Raw genomic sequence first — 16545 nt, 5'->3', positions numbered from 1 at the left:
GATAGGCTGTCAATTTTTAGCGGCTGGAAAACTCCTTTAAGAATTGAATCAGCACTGAATGTTGGACCTCAAATAGTCACTGGGGGGGGGGGGGGGTGTGGGAGTCGAATAAGCATTCTACGCTAGTTTTTTGGCATTGTAAAGTTGCAATTTTTGTTTTGCGCAATAGAGCATGGGACTTAACAGAAACGGGCGTAAATTATAGTGGAAATCTACACCATCTCATAGCTAGCATAGATTTCCCTTTCTGGTGCACGTACAGCCAGAGATTAACCTAATTTATTAAGAGGTGAGCACCTCTTAATTACAATAGGGGCATTTTACTCCAGCACTCTTTATCTTAAGACTGGCAAATAAAACACAATCTTTAATAAATTTCCCCCAAAGTGTGAAAAGGTGGAGATTCAAATTTTGGTTTACTCTTTAATGACTTAAAGAGACTCTGTCACCACATTATAATTGCCCTATCTCCTATATAAGGAGACGGGCGCTATAATGTAGGTGACAGCAGTGCTTTTTATTTAGAAAAACGATCTATTTTTACCACGTCAGGAGCGATTTTAGCTTTATGTTAATTACTTTCTTAATGACCAACTGGGCGTGTTTTTACTTTAGACCAAGTGGGCGTTGTGGAGAGAAGTGTATGACGCTGACCAATCAGTGACATACACTTCTCCCCATTCATTTAGTCAGCGCATAGTGACACTGCGTTGTTCACTATGTGCTGTCTTATACTGACATATTAACGTTACTGAAGTGTTTAGACAGTGAGTAGCTTCCAGCCAGGACGGGATGTCTATTCACAATCCCGGAACATCGTTAACGTTTCTATGGTACTTACAGCAGAGCAAGCGTAATCTCGCGAGATCACTCTGTAAATGACAGGTTACAGCGAGATTACGATTTGCTCTGCTGTAAGTACCACAGAAACGTTAGCGAAGTGTCCTGGCTGGAAGGAATGTCTACTCACTGTCTGAACACTTCAGTAACATTAATATGTCAGTATAAGACAGCACATAGTGAACAACACAGTGTCACTATGCGCTAACTAAATGAATGGGGAAAAGTGTATGACGTTGATTGGATCTTTCCACAATGCCCACTTGGTCTAAAGTAAAAACACGCCCACTTGGGCATTAATAAAGTAATTAGCATAAAGCTAAAATCGCTCATAACGTTGTAAAAATAGATCGTTTTTCTAAATAAAAAGCACTTCTGTCACCTACAATACAGTGCCAATCTCCTTATGTAGGAGATAGGGCACTTATAATGTGGTGACAGAGTCTCCTTAAGTATGTCCAATGGTTTTATCAGTAATATTGCTGTAAGTATAATATGAATAATTTGTAGTAATTTTATAGTAATGTTATATATATATATATATATATATATATATATATATATACACACAAGTTCACTTTTATTTTTAGTTATTTATATTTCTTGTTACATTTTTAATAAAGTCTGTGGTATGTTTGCTGACTTAAATTTAACTGCTTGTCCCCGTACGTGAAGAACAAGATGCTTCTTATGCCCCTTTAAACTGAGTTTTATTCATGAAGTGCTTTTCCCTGCTGTCGTTGTGATGGAAACATGTTGTGTTTTTGGTGTTTGTTGCACCCTTAAACATGGCTTCACTTCAGGAAGGTCACGAAAAGCACTAAACAATATGATCTGGCGTCTGGCTTGTTGTTTTGTGCTCAGTCAGAAATGTTCTACATGTTATCCCAGGAACATTAAACTGCTATAACTTGCTCAATAAAGAGAATCATTATGGCATTGCTTAAACATTTTCTACGATGTCCTTGAATCCAGATACAATATTAGCATGCGCGTCCAAATTAAAATTAGTTCTTATGCTAATTTGATTATCGCATAGTTATTTTTATTCCCTTGTACAAAAAAATAAATACATTTTTTCTTGCATATTTAGTTTAGTGGCTAGAATGTATCCACCTCATGCAGGTCAGATATATCCGAAATGTCTCTATGAATGTGAAAACTCTGCCTAAGCACTATCCAGTTTATCCCGCTAACTTAACATCTGATTATTTACTGCATTTCCGTATACTACTAATTTCATACTACCAGATGTCCTATTTTCAAGCTATTATCTACCACACACGGCATCTGGAGAAGCCCAAATTGTCTACATGTACGGTAGCTGTAGACAAACTTATTGTCAATAATAAAAAAAAATAGATTTAGGGATGAACTGGTCCTTTTTCTGGTACGGATGTAGCCATCTCTAGATTGACTTTTAAAAAAGTCAAGATAAGGGTTCTTGCCACTGTGTATTTAATGCGTTAAAAGTCAAGATAAAGACGGCTACATCTGTACGTGCATGAAATGTAGAGATAAAGTATAATATTTCCTATGAAGTTACAGATACACCTGTTCAGGACACAAATATGATACACTATAGAGGCAAAAAGTATGGACCCTCTTTAATTATTTTGATTTGAAGGGAATTTGGTTCCTTTCTAATGTTTATACAATAATGTTAATATTTCTTAGGATTCGTACATGGATGTATCTAAAGCTGTAGTAGCCTTAGCAGTTGCTCCAGGGTACGAAGGCCTAAGAGGACCACTTAGGTGCAAGAACGTTGTTCCTTTTTGTGAAAAGACTTTGTTTGCTTTTTTCTGTCTAGCACTAATTTGTAGGTTCTCCTTTGTGCAGGTGATGTGCTTTATGGCAATACTATTTTTTGTCTGTTAAAAATATTTATGTTACCCATGCTGTGGTGGGGGACGATCCCTGGATTTGGTATGGGTCCCTTAAATTCTAGTAATGTCCCAGGATTTGTGGTACTGTAATACTGCAATAGAACAAAAAGAAAAAAAATTACAATAGTGATAGTTCAGTTAGAATTAAATTAACTTCTATGTTTTCACCAAGTTTTATTTCCTGGCAACCATTGGAACTAGTTTACTGCTCAGTGAGGGACTCTTAAATCATCCCTCTGGGAATGTAAAAACAAGAGAGAACTTTAGACACTGCTGAACGACCACATGGGAGATAATTATATAGAGGAGTTTTGATTGATTTCACTGCGTCTGAACATTCATAACCTTCATCCTTTTATTGGGAGAACTGGAACACTATTACATATCTGTGGGAAGCAATTTATCCAAATATTGACAAAATATATGTACATACTGTGTACTGATATATTGTTGCTTATTTATCTTAAGCATTTGTTCTTACTCCCAACTCGACTATTTATTGGCATAAATACATACAATTTATGTAATATCAATAGGATAAAAACACTACTGGATAGAGTTATTTCTTATAGATACAGTAATCAATAAAAATACCATGATAATCAATCCAAATACACGAAACACTATTTTGCTTGGTAGTCTGCTTTTTTGATTCAAATAAAGGATATATATACATATACATACTCCTCAATATTGAAATTGCAACACCAAGATGGGCAAGCCGGAAGCATTTAGATGAGGTAGCACTAAGATCTGCAAGTGATAAAAGATAAAATGATAACATTTTCAAGCACCTAGATCCAATCTGTGGAATGTGGAAGGAGCATAAAAGCCAGATTAAAAGCAAAGTTTTTTAGCCACATGAAACCTCAAAAATTGGATCAAGTGGTGTGGCATGATTGTGAGATGCCTCCCGTTCGTCGACGTGCCAGTTATCGCCACTTGTCGCAAACTGAGAATCACAAAATCCTTGAACTGAGAGACCTTGGTTTATTAGTCTGGCAGATCGCTACGCTCCTAGTCCCAGATGTCAGCACTGTTCAACGTTGAGTTTCCCGGAGGTTGGGAGGACAACAACGAATGGGAATGACAGCAAGAGGTGCGTGGAGGCCAACCTCTGCACGGACGGATCATCTGATTAGAAGAATAGCACGTAGTGATCTATTCTGTACTGCAAGTGAAATTGGACATCACATCCCAAGCCTAGGGCAGCAACCAGTGTCGACGCAAACCATGAGAAGGCGTTTGCATGACATTGGACTACGAGGCAGACATCCAGCAACAGGTGTTTTATTGGCCACACGCCAGCACTCTCAAAGGATATCATGGTGCACGGCAAGACGACAATTGAGGCTGGAATGAAGGTCTATTCTCTTCAGCAATGAGTCCACTTTTGTCTTGGACACAATGATAATTGGAGATTGGTCTGGAGACCACTTGGGCAACGACATGAAGTGGCCTTGGCAAGGGAACGTCACACAAGTCCTACTCCCGGGATTATGGTTTGGGGTGGCATAATGTACTGTAGCTGGACCCTCTAGTCTTCATTTCAAGTACACTAACAGCTCGGTGTTACATTGATTTGGTCGTGGAACCAATGGTATCGCCATTTCTCCAAAATGTCCCAGAAGCTGTTTTTCAACAGGACAACGCCAAGCCTCATGTTGCTTGTGCTACTGTAAGCAGCTAGCATGGCCTAAACATGCCACCATGGCCTGCAGCATCTCTGGACTTGTCTCCTATCGAGCACATCTGGGATGTCACTGGTCGGCAATTGCAAAGGGAGCTGCCAGCAGTCAATCTTGATGATTTGCGTGCCGAAGTGCATTTAACATGGCGCAACATTTATCAGACAACCATTAATGACCTCATTCATAGCATGCCAAGGCGTGTAAGTGCGTGTATTTCTGCGTGTGGCGCTTGTACTCGATACCTAAAAATTGAATCAATCCTGTGATTTCCACAATTCCAAAACTTTTCCTTCTTGGTGTTACACACACACACACACACACACACACACACACGCACACACACACACACACACACACACACACACACACACACACACACACACACCGTTCAGCCATAATATTAAAACTACCTGCGTAATGTGTAGGTCCCCCTTGTGCCACCAACACAGCTCTGACCTATCAAGGCATGGACCACAAGGCCTCTGAAGGCATTCTGTTTTATGGCACCAAGACGTTAGCTGCAAATTCTTTAAGTGCTGTCATTTTCGCGGTGGGGCCTCCGTGGATTGGACTTGTTTTTCCAGTGTAAATTCCACTGATGCTCAATTGAATTAAGATCTGTGGTGTTTGGAGACCAAGTCAACCCCTTGAACTTTTTTGTCATGTTCCTCAAACCATTCCCAATTTTTGCAATTTTGGCAGGGTGCATTATCCTGCTGAAAGAGGCTACTACCATTAGGGAATGCTGTTGCCTTGAAGGGATGTACTTGGTTTGCAGAAATGCTTAGGTAGGTGGTAAATGTCAAAGTAATATCCACAGAAATTACATTTCCTCTGCTGGGTTACCTACTTCCAATAGTGCATCCTAGTGCGATCTCTTTACCAGTTAAGCAACGCACACGGACCCAGCCATCCACATGATATAAAAGAAAACTTGATTCATAAGACCAGGCCAGTTCTGATGCTCAAAGTGGTGGACAGGGGTCAGGATGGGCACTCTGACTGGTCTGTGGCTACGCAGCCACACACGCAGCAAGCTGTGTTGCACTGTGTGTTCTGACGTCTTTCTTTTATAACCAGAATTAACTTTTTCAGCAATATGTTCTACAATACCTCTTCTGTCGCATCAGACCAGATGGGCTAGCCTTCGCTCCCCATGTGTATCAATGAGAGCCCATGACCCTGTTGCCGGTTCACACGTTGTCCTTCCCTGGACCACTTTTGGTAGGTACCACTGCGTACCGGTATCACTCCAGAAGACTTGCTGTTTTGGAGATGCTCTGAACAAATCATCTAGCCATGCCAATTTGGCCCTTGTCAAAACTGCTTAAATCCGTAAGCTTGCTCATTCTTCCTGCTTTAGAGTCCCAAGGCAAATTTTGGACCTGGGTTGAACCCTCCTGCCCACTTGTTGCTTGAATCTGTGGGCCCAATTGGCGTTGCTAGGGTCTATAAAGATATATGTCCCCTCCCCAAAAAGAAATTCCTATCTATCTATCTATCTATCTCAAAGACAACATAGACAATTTTCTATATATGATAAAATACCTCTAAATAATACAGTCATACAATAAGCAAATAATAACGCTATACAAGAAACAAATATCACCATACTCTTACTGAATGAAACCCAGTATACCAAGGCCAATATTACTAATGATACCACTATACAAGAGACAAATAATACCGCCACACCATGACCACATATTACCACCACACAGTGACTGAATAATACCACCATACAGTTACTGAATAAAACTACTATACCATATAGTGGCACATACCATTTCCACACAGTCAATACAGTACAGGTAAATCCAGTTACGCACAGGTGATGTCTTTTCTGATTTTAGTCGTTCACTTTACCTTTTATTCTTCATCCAGCCCAAACCCCTATGAAGACTTCTTTCAGCCATGACTTGTCTGTGCAGAATTTGCAGTACAAACATCTTTGACTACTCGCTTTTCCAGCACCCTCCACACCTTTTCACCACTCTTTATAAAAACTCTTGCCCCACATAGTAATAGTACGCCACTTTTGTGCAGTAATAGTGCCCCAGTACAGTAACAGTGACCTCTTTAGGCCCTGGGCAGTAAAGGTATGTTCACAGGGCTTCTGTACAAAGCTTAAATGTATGAGGCTGTTTTCAAGAGAAAACAACCTCTGAAAACCAGGCGTTTTAAGGCAGATTTGTCAAACATTTTTAAAGAAGACCTCCAGTGGAAAAACAACTTTCCATGTCTGCAATCTCCACCTGACTGTATACCACACTCTACACTTCTTTTATGTATACTGTTCTTTCTTATTGAACTGCCGCCTTGTCTGTGCTTTAAATAAACCTCCATCTTGAATCTTAGATTTCCCCAGCTTTCTCTTCCTCTCTGTTTTGCTATCAATCCCATGATGCTTCAGCAGAGCATCACATGACCAGCTAAAGACCATTCCATTTCTGCATGCTGGAGGACACTGTGATTATCATTCTTTCCATATTCTCCTAAATAAGCTGAGAAACCATAAGTATACAGGCGGGGAGGCTGCACTATATTCTTCTACATTATACCTGTGTGACAGGAACTTGTCTAAGTATCAGTGGTGGCTGATGATAGAAGTTTCTGTCTCCCCCTGTAGAAAACTAGTGTGGTACAGGAACTGCTGAAGCCTGTGATGGGTGACACATAGATCTCCATAGACTCAAGTAGGGATAGCGTGTCACCGAGCCTAATTCACACTGCTGCTAATCAGCCATCCCAGTCTCATGTATTGACATAGAAGTAGCAAGAAAAATAACAGGTGAGAGAATGACACATGGAATACCATAATGATACACATGGGAAAGTTTAGTTTTGGACGGAGTGCATCTTTAAGTGATTCTTCAAAGTGTTTTTGGCATTGACCATAGGAAATAGTCAAAATCTGCCTAAAAAATGCCTCAAGTGACATGCCCTTCTTTTTTACGCCGAGTTTTTTGAAACAGCAGTGTAAAATTACAACTTGTATGTACTAACCAGCTTTTAACCATTGAAAACAATAGTAAGCTGTTTGCATGGGGTTTTCAAGGCGTCTTTCAAAGCATAATGCAACCATTTTGCTCTCCTTGAAATATGCCTGAAAAAAATTTGTGTAACATACACTTATAGTGCTCCTCTTAGTGCCACACACATAATACTGCCCCAAACAGTAATAATGCTCCCTTTAAGCCTTGTAAAGTAATAGTACTTTTCGTTCCTCACACAGTTATAGTGCACCCACATAGTAACTGTGCCCCTTTGTGCTCCCTACAGTAATGCCTCTCAATTTGCTTTCACACAGTAGTAATGTCCCCCTTTGTACCCCATACAGTATTAATGTCCCCCTTTGTGCCCTCACAAAGTTGTACTCCTCTTCCCCCCCATATAGTAATAGTCCTCTTTTGGGCCCCCTTATAGTAGTTAAGTCCCCCTTCGTGCCCCCATATAGTAGTTAGGTTCCTTTTGTGCACCCATAAGGTAAAAAGTCCCCATTTGTGCTCCATATAGTAGTTATTTCCCACTTTGTGCCTCCATATAGTAGTTAGGTTCCCCTTTGTGCCCCCATATAGTAGTTAGGTTCCCCTTTTCCACATTTAGTAGTTAGGTCCCCTTTATGCCCTCATGTACTAGTTAGGTCCCCTTTGTGCCTCATTTAGTAGCTAGGTCCCATTTATGTCCCCATATAGGATTTAGGTTCCCTTTTTGCCCCATATAGTAGTTATATCCCCTTTGTACCCCATTTAGTAGTTAAGTCCCCTTTGTGCCCATTATAGTAGTTAGGTCCCCCTTTTCCCCCATTTAATAGTTAGCTCCCCTTTATGCCCTCATGAAGTAGTTGGGTCCCCCTTTGTGCCTCATTTAGTAGTTAGGTCCCCAATACGTCCCCATGTAGTAGTTAGGTCCACTTTTTACCCCATATAGTAGTTAGATCCCCTTTGTGCCTCATTCAGGTGTTAGGTCCCCTTTATGCCCTCATATAGTAGTTAGGTCTCCTTTGTGCTCCCATATAGTAAAGTATGAAAAAAACAAAAACGAACCCAACCTCCTGTTCCTAAGACGAGCAGCCGGGTCCTCTTCCTGTTGTCTGGTGCAGGCGGCAAGATGTTGTGACGTCTTTGCGCCACTACTAAATGGGGAAAAATCCCCATTTAGTAGTTAGGTCCCCTTTATGCCCTCATGTAGTAGTTAAGTTCCCTTTTATGTCCCTATATTTCAGTTAGATTGCCTTTTTGCCCTCATATAGTAGTTAGATCCCCTTTGTGCCCCATATAGTAGTTAGGTCCCCCTTTTCCCCATTTAATAGTCAGGTCCCTTTTATGCCCTCATGTACTAGTTAGGTCCCCCTTTGTGCCTCATTTAGTAGCTAGGTCCTTTTTATGTCCCCATATAGGAGTTAGGTTCCCTTTTTTTCCCATATAGTAGTTATATCCCCTTTGTACCCCATTTAGTAGTTAAGTCCCCTTTGTGCCCATTATAGTAGTTAGGTCCCCCTTTCCCCCCCATTTAATAGTTAGCTCCCCTTTATGCCCTCATGAAGTAGTTGGGTCCCCCTTTGTGCCTCATTTAGTAATTAGGTCCCCAATACGTCCCCATATAGTAGTTAGGTCCCCCTTTTCCCCATTTAATAGCCATGTCCCCTTTATGACCTCATGTAGTAGTTAGGTCCCTCTTGTGCCTCATGTAGTAGTTAGGTCCTTTTTATGTCCCCATTTAGTAGTGAGATTCCCTTTTTGCCCTCATATAGTAGTTAGATCCGCTTTGTGCCCCATATAGTAGTTAGGTCCCCTTTGTGCTTCCATATAGTAATTAGGTCTCCTTTGTGCTCAAATACAGTAGTTAAAGTATGAAAAAATCAAAACCTCATCTAACCCTGTTCATAAGATGTGTGACTGGGTCCTCTTCCTGTTGTCTGGCACAGGCCGCACAATGTAGTGACATCTTTGCGCCACCTGTGCCGGGACGCTGGTGTCCTCAGCGTCATTTCAATTTCTAGTAGGCTACAGGGCTAAAACAGCATGTGGCATACAAGGGTAAGTGGTGGGGCAGGGAGACCCCTGTAACTGCAATCGTTACACCCCTGTTCTGCTTCCAACACAACTTTAAGAACGAAATGTTCACTTTGCCTAATATATTCCACGCCTTAACCCCTTAACGCACCATTGTGCAACTACACGCCTTGATGCGCGGGCTGAAGTATGGAGGGGGCTCACGTGCTGCGGGTGTCAGCTGTGCATTACTGTGCATTACTGTGTATCGCAGGGTGCCGATGGTTGTCATGGCAGTCCTGGGGCCTAATGAAGGCCCCCGGGTCTGCCTTCCTTCTTCTTCTGTCAAGCCCTGCCTCTGGCCTGTAAAAATTACAATACACTGCAATACATTAGTGTTGCGATCTGACTAATAAAAAGTGCAAAAAAAAGTTAAACTAAGTTTTAGTAGTAAAAAAAATTTTTATAAAGAGTAAACAAAAAGTTGTATGTACCAAAAATGGTACCAATAAAAACTACAGCTTGTCCCACAAAAAACGAACCCTTACACCGCTCAATCGATGAAAAAATAAAAAAGTCATGGCTTTGAGAATATGGTGACACAAAGCAAATAAATTTTTTAACAAATAGCTTTTCCTGTTTAAAAGTAGTATTCACTGTATTAAACGATGTATATAATTGTGCTCCCACAACATAGGAAAATTAGTAGATTCACTGAAGTGATATATGAGTAAAATATAACATTTATTTCATAACTCTCTAAAAACAGGGGTACAATCACCACTGTGAAGACGCCCCACCGTGTGTATTAAAAACGTATTAAACAAAGAAATAACGAGTTCTGATTCAATTTGTGAACCCTCTATAACTCAGTATTTTATAAAGATATCAATTCGGAATCAGCATTTAAACATGGGCATAACAATAGTTTTGACCCTAAAACACACTAGAGTCCGTGATAACCGCACCGGAAACTCCTAATGCTAAGGTATACAAACAATGCTAATGTTCCCTATGCTAAAATTCCTCCTAACAACCGACCCTACGCGTTTCAATACTTATCATCAGGGATCTGTAGCTTGGTCACTCTGGCCAGGATGCCAGCGATATTATTTCAACAGCAGATATTCTGCTGTACACCACGGAAGCATGCTCGCATAGATGTCAGCGGCATTCTTCACTTCGGGACTATGAGTTACTATAAGCACCTAGCTCCTCCCCCTGTTCTCAGCAGCGCTAACCGAACCAGCCAATCAAACTCACCACCCGAATTCGTGACGCCTGTCCATGTGACTCCCGGCCGTCAGCTGACAACCCGGAACCAACATCGACCGCATCAAAACCGAACGCGCAGGCGCAGTAGAGGCCACAGACGTATCGCCCATGCTGCCAGGAACTAACCACTACAAGGAAGGAGTACAACGATGTGAAGAATTTGGATAAATATTGCGGATCAGCTCAAACCCGCAACTGGACTGCCATTGATAAAGCAACTTCCCTGTGAGTACATATTGTGTAAATTAATGAATGTCTACCACACTACGAACTATTATTGAAAACCTGCTAAAAAAGACTTAGCATGTTAGCCCAAAAAATGCAAATAGCTAGCTGAAAAGACACCTGTCATAACAGCCATATGTATATCTGGCTGCCTTGAAAGGATAACAGACAATAAAAGTGCATGTTTAAATAAAACACGCATAATTTGTCTGCTCGTTTAAACCCTCTGGTTGTACGCACGCCAATCTATAAATCCACTGGGCTTCTTTACGCAGAATGAGGTTATCCCAGTCACCTCCCCGTTTGGGAGGCCTTATGAGTTCAATTGCCTGAAATTTTAAGCATTCTGCACGACCCTGATGTTTGGCATGTACGTGTTTGGATATAGGAGTATCTCTAGAATGAATAATATCTCCAACATGCTCTCTGATTCGGCGCCGAAACTGCCGCACCGTTTTGCCCACATAATTCAGTGGACATGGACATGTAATCAGGTAAACCACCCCTGCTGTTTTGCAATTAACAAAATCACGAATGTCGTATTCCACTTTCGTAGCGACACTCCTGAACTTGTTACCTCTTAGGATGAACTCAAAGGCCTTACACCTGCCACATCTATGTGTACCTGGTATCTGTCTATCCAGCCATGTTCCTTTTTGTGTAATGGGGTCAAAACAGCTATGCATGACCCTATCCCTAATGTTTTTCCCTCTCCGGAACGTGATTGAAGGCCATTGGCCATTGGCCTTCAGTCACGTTCCGGAGAGGGAAAAACATTAGGGATAGGGTCATGCATAGCTGTTTTGACCCCATTACACAAAAAGGAACATGGCTGGATAGACAGATACCAGGTACACATAGATGTGGCAGGTGTAAGGCCTGTGAGTTCATCCTAAGAGGTAACAAGTTCAGGAGTGTCGCTACGAAAGTGGAATACGATATTTGTGATTTTGTTAATTGCAAAACAGCAGGGGTGGTTTACCTGATTACATGTCCATGTCCACTGAATTATGTGGGCAAAACGGTGCGGCAGTTTCGGCGCCGGATCAGAGAGCATGTTGGAGATATTATTCATTCTAGAGATACTCCTATATCCAAACACGTACATGCCAAACATCAGGGTCGTGCAGAATGCTTAAAATTTCAGGCAATTGAACTCATAAGGCCTCCCAAACGGGGAGGTGACTGGGATAACCTCATTCTGCGTAAAGAAACCCCATGTATTTATAGATTGGCGTGCGTACAACCAGAGGGTTTAAACGAGCAGACAAATTATGCGTGTTTTATTTAAACATGCACTTTTATTGTCTGTTATCCTTTCAAGGCAGCCAGATATACATATGGCTGTTATGACAGGTGTCTTTTCAGCTAGCTATTTGCATTTTTTGGGCTAACATGCTAAGTCTTTTTTAGCAGGTTTTCAATAATAGTTCGTAGTGTGGTAGACATTCATTAATTTACACAATATGTACTCACAGGGAAGTTGCTTTATCAATGGCAGTCCAGTTGCGGGTTTGAGCTGATCCGCAATATTTATCCAAATTCTTCACATCGTTGTACTCCTTCCTTGTAGTGGTTAGTTCCTGGCAGCATGGGCGATGCGTCTGTGGCCTCTACTGCGCCTGCGCGTTCGGTTTTGATGCGGTCGATGTTGGTTCCGGGTTGTCAGCTGACGGCCGGGAGTCACATGGACAGGCGTCACGAATTCGGGTGGTGAGTTTGATTGGCTGGTTCGGTTAGCGCTGCTGAGAACAGGGGGAGGAGCTAGGTGCTTATAGTAACTCATAGTCCCGAAGTGAAGAATGCCGCTGACATCTATGCGAGCATGCTTCCGTGGTGTACAGCAGAATATCTGCTGTTGAAATAATATCGCTGGCATCCTGGCCACAGTGACCAAGCTACAGATCCCTGATGATAAGTATTGAAACACGTAGGGTCGGTTGTTAGGAGGAATTTTAGCATAGGGAACATTAGCATTGTTTGTATACCTTAGCATTAGGAGTTTCCGGTGCGGTTATCACGGACTCTAGTGTGTTTTAGGGTCAAAACTATTGTTATGCCCATGTTTAAATGCTGATTCCGAATTGATATCTTTATAAAATACTGAGTTATAGAGGGTTCACAAATTGAATCAGAACTCGTTATTTCTTTGTTTAATACATTTTTAATACACACGGTGGGGCGTCTTCACAGTGGTGATTGTACCCCTGTTTTTAGAGAGTTATAAAATAAATGTTATATTTTACTCATATACCACTTCAGTGAACCTTTTTAAAAGTAGTAAAAAATTAAAAAAAAAAAACGATATAAATTTGGCATTGCCGTAATCGTATTGACCAGAAAAATAAAGTTAAGTGGACATTTTTACCACATGGTGAAAGCCGTAAAAAAAAACCCACAAAAAACAGTGGAGGAATCGCAGTTTTTTTCTAATTCTATCCCACAAATAATTTTTTTTTTCAGTTTCCCAGTACATTATATGATACTTTAAATGGTGCCAAAAAAACTACAACTCCTCCAGCAAAAAATGAACCTTCACACTGCTCCATTAACTTAAAAATAAAAACATTATGGCTTTTGGAAGGAGGGAAATGAAAAACAAAAACTGGCTTGGACTTTAAGGGGTTAACAGTTACCATTGACAGGGGATAATCAATGTTATTTACATCACCTGTCAGGGGTTTTAACCGTTTCCCACACTATGACATACACTTAGGGTATGTTCACACGATGAGAGGCATTTACGTGTGAAAAGACAGACTGTTTACAGCTGCCTCGTTTCACACGTAAATGCTCCTCCTCGTAATTTACGAGGCGTCTGAGACGCTCTGAGACGCTCGTAAATCTTGAGCTGTGCTTCATTGAGTTCAATGAAGAACAGCTCAAATTACGTGGCAAAGAAGTGCCCTGCACTTCTTTGCCGAGGCAGTCCATTTACGCGTCGTTGTTTGACAGCTGTCAAACGACGACGCGTAAATAACAGGTTGTCTGCACAGTACGTCGGCAAACCCATTCAAATGAATGGGCAGATGTTTGCCGACGTATTGCAGCCCTATTTTCAGACGTAAAACGAGGCATAATACGCCTCGTTTACGTCTGAAAATAGGTCGTGTGAACCCAGCCTTACATCATGGGAATTGTATAGTTCCTGCAAAATAACGTAATTGTACATGATAGTGATGGCTTAGGCTTGTGCCCACCATCACTTGCAGGTGTCAGCACAGCCGACACCTCGCTCTAACTGCTGATATCATAAATAACTCTGATCCCGGATGTTTAACCTCTTAGATGCCGTGGTCAATGCTGACTGTGGTATCTTAGTGGTTTACAGAGGGAGGGGGCTCCTTCTGTCAGCCCATCGACACTCCTGCAATGCGATCGCCCCCCTTCTAGAGGCAGGTTCCTAATAGGATATCTGTCACCGTTATGTTGACAGACATGTTAATACACCACAATACAGAAGTATTGCAGTGTATTATATCAGTGCTCAAACAATCGCTGAGTCTAGTCCCCGAATTAAAAAAAGGTTAAAGAAATTTTTTCCCCAATAAAAATGCTTTATTATGTAATAAAAATATTACTATAAAAGAGTACACATAATTGGTAACGCTGCATATATGACGACCTGTACTATAATATTATCATGTTATTTAACATGCACGGTATAAAAAACAAAAAACAATGCCATAATTGGTGTTTTTTAATTATCCCGCCTCACAAAAACACTGAATAAAAAAGTCACATATACCGTACAACGGTACTAATGAAAATGTCAACTCATCCTGCAAGAAAACAAGCTCTCACACAGCTTCATCGATGAAAAGTTATGGCTCTCAAAGTATGGAGATGGAAAAATAAATAATTTATTTTTGTGCAAAAATAGTAAAACATTAAAAAAAACATATACATTTTTTATCGCCATAGTAATACTGACCCACAGAATAAAGTTAACATGGATTTATACCTCACAGTAAACGCGTCAATTTTTGAAATTGTTGTTTTTTTCCACACCGTATAAAAAATTCTTATAAAAGTTATACAATTCATTAAACATTCCCCAATATGTTGACATTAAAAATAAATCTCAACTCATCAAAAATGAGTCCTAATGCGGCTATGTTAATAAAAAAAAAAATTGTTATGCAATTACGTGTTATTATTGTGTAAAAGTAGTAAAATTTATTTTAAAAAAACTATATAAATTTGGTATTGTTGTAATAGTAACGACCAGAAGAATGAAGTTAACATGTCATGTATACTGCATGGTGAAGCCCGTAAAAACAAAACCCAAAAAACAATAGCAGTACTGTTGAATTTTTTTACCCCACATAAAAAAAAATTAATATAGGTTATATATGTATACATTATATATACCAAATACAACTTATCCCACAAAAGCAATCCCCTATATAGCTATGTGTAAGAGGTAGATCCCCCATTTGGTAAGTCGTATGGTAAAACTACTTTTTATTGTAAGTACGGGCCTTTATGAAGGCCTTTGTTCTGTTGATGGGTCACTCGACTGCAGTTACTATGGTAACTGTGGCACAGAGGCAGTTCAAAAGGGAGTCAGATCTCTTGGCCAATTAACACGGTGGTATTGAAAATTGACCAGTCCTTTGGTGATAGGTCACAGAGGGGTGTGGCTCTCTGAGTTCATTGTCATGCCTATAGAGGATTGATGTAGGGACCAATCCTGCTTTGCCACGTCATAAATGACATCATAATCCTGCCCCCTGGCTGGGTCAGCGGTAAGATCAAGAGGCCAGAAGAGGCCAGAAGACCTGAGGTGGGCCAGAAGAGAGCCAGAAGATACATGGTGACGATGGTGATAGGACGAAAGCAACAGCTCCGGCAGAAGAAGGCCAAGATATAGAGAGGCATTGGAGAGAGGAAGCTCCGACCACCAGAAGACCCCCTGACCAATAGGAGAGTTGCCTACATAAATTCCTACACCCAAGCAGAGGAGCCAAAGGAAAACCTTTTCTTTATGATGATATTGGAAGAGTACCTAAGAGAAGACTGTGGTTCAGGAGTATGTGTAGGCTGCCAGTGAGATTGGACTGCATGCACTACCTACCTGTGGATTACAATTGGAGCCAGTTAGGGTCAACCAAACTACCTGTGGATAACAGTTGGAGCTATTAAGAGTCTACCTATACTTGTGTGAATTACAGTTGAAACCTGTGTGGTGACCTCTGTGTGGGTTACCTAGGTGATTGGCCTACAGTGAGGAAATAACTGCCGACTGCTTGTGGATTTATAAAGAAAACCAGGGCCTGTTCGCATCAGCGTTGGTTTCCGATCATGAGAATCGTTGCAGTTTTCCATTAGAGGAACTCATGAATGGAAAGCCAAACGGAAACCAAAGCTTCCGTTTGGATTATCATTGATTTCAATGGTAATGCTTTAGTTGCAAATGGTTTCCGTTTGTCTTAGCTCAGTAAGGTTTCTGTTTTCTTTAGCGGAAACAATAGCGTAGTCGATGGTAATACAAACAGAAGCTATGGTTTATGTTTGCCTTTCCGTTAATGGGTTCCTCAGACAGAAAGCTGCAACGGAACCCATGAACGGAAACCATAGCTTCCGTTTGTATTACCATCAACTACGCTATTGTTTTCACAAAAAAAA

The sequence above is a fragment of the Rhinoderma darwinii genome, chromosome 5, assembly GCF_050947455.1.
Source record: "Rhinoderma darwinii isolate aRhiDar2 chromosome 5, aRhiDar2.hap1, whole genome shotgun sequence".
Classification (NCBI taxonomy): Eukaryota; Metazoa; Chordata; class Amphibia; order Anura; family Rhinodermatidae; genus Rhinoderma; species Rhinoderma darwinii.
Note: the sequence above shows the minus strand (reverse complement) of the source record.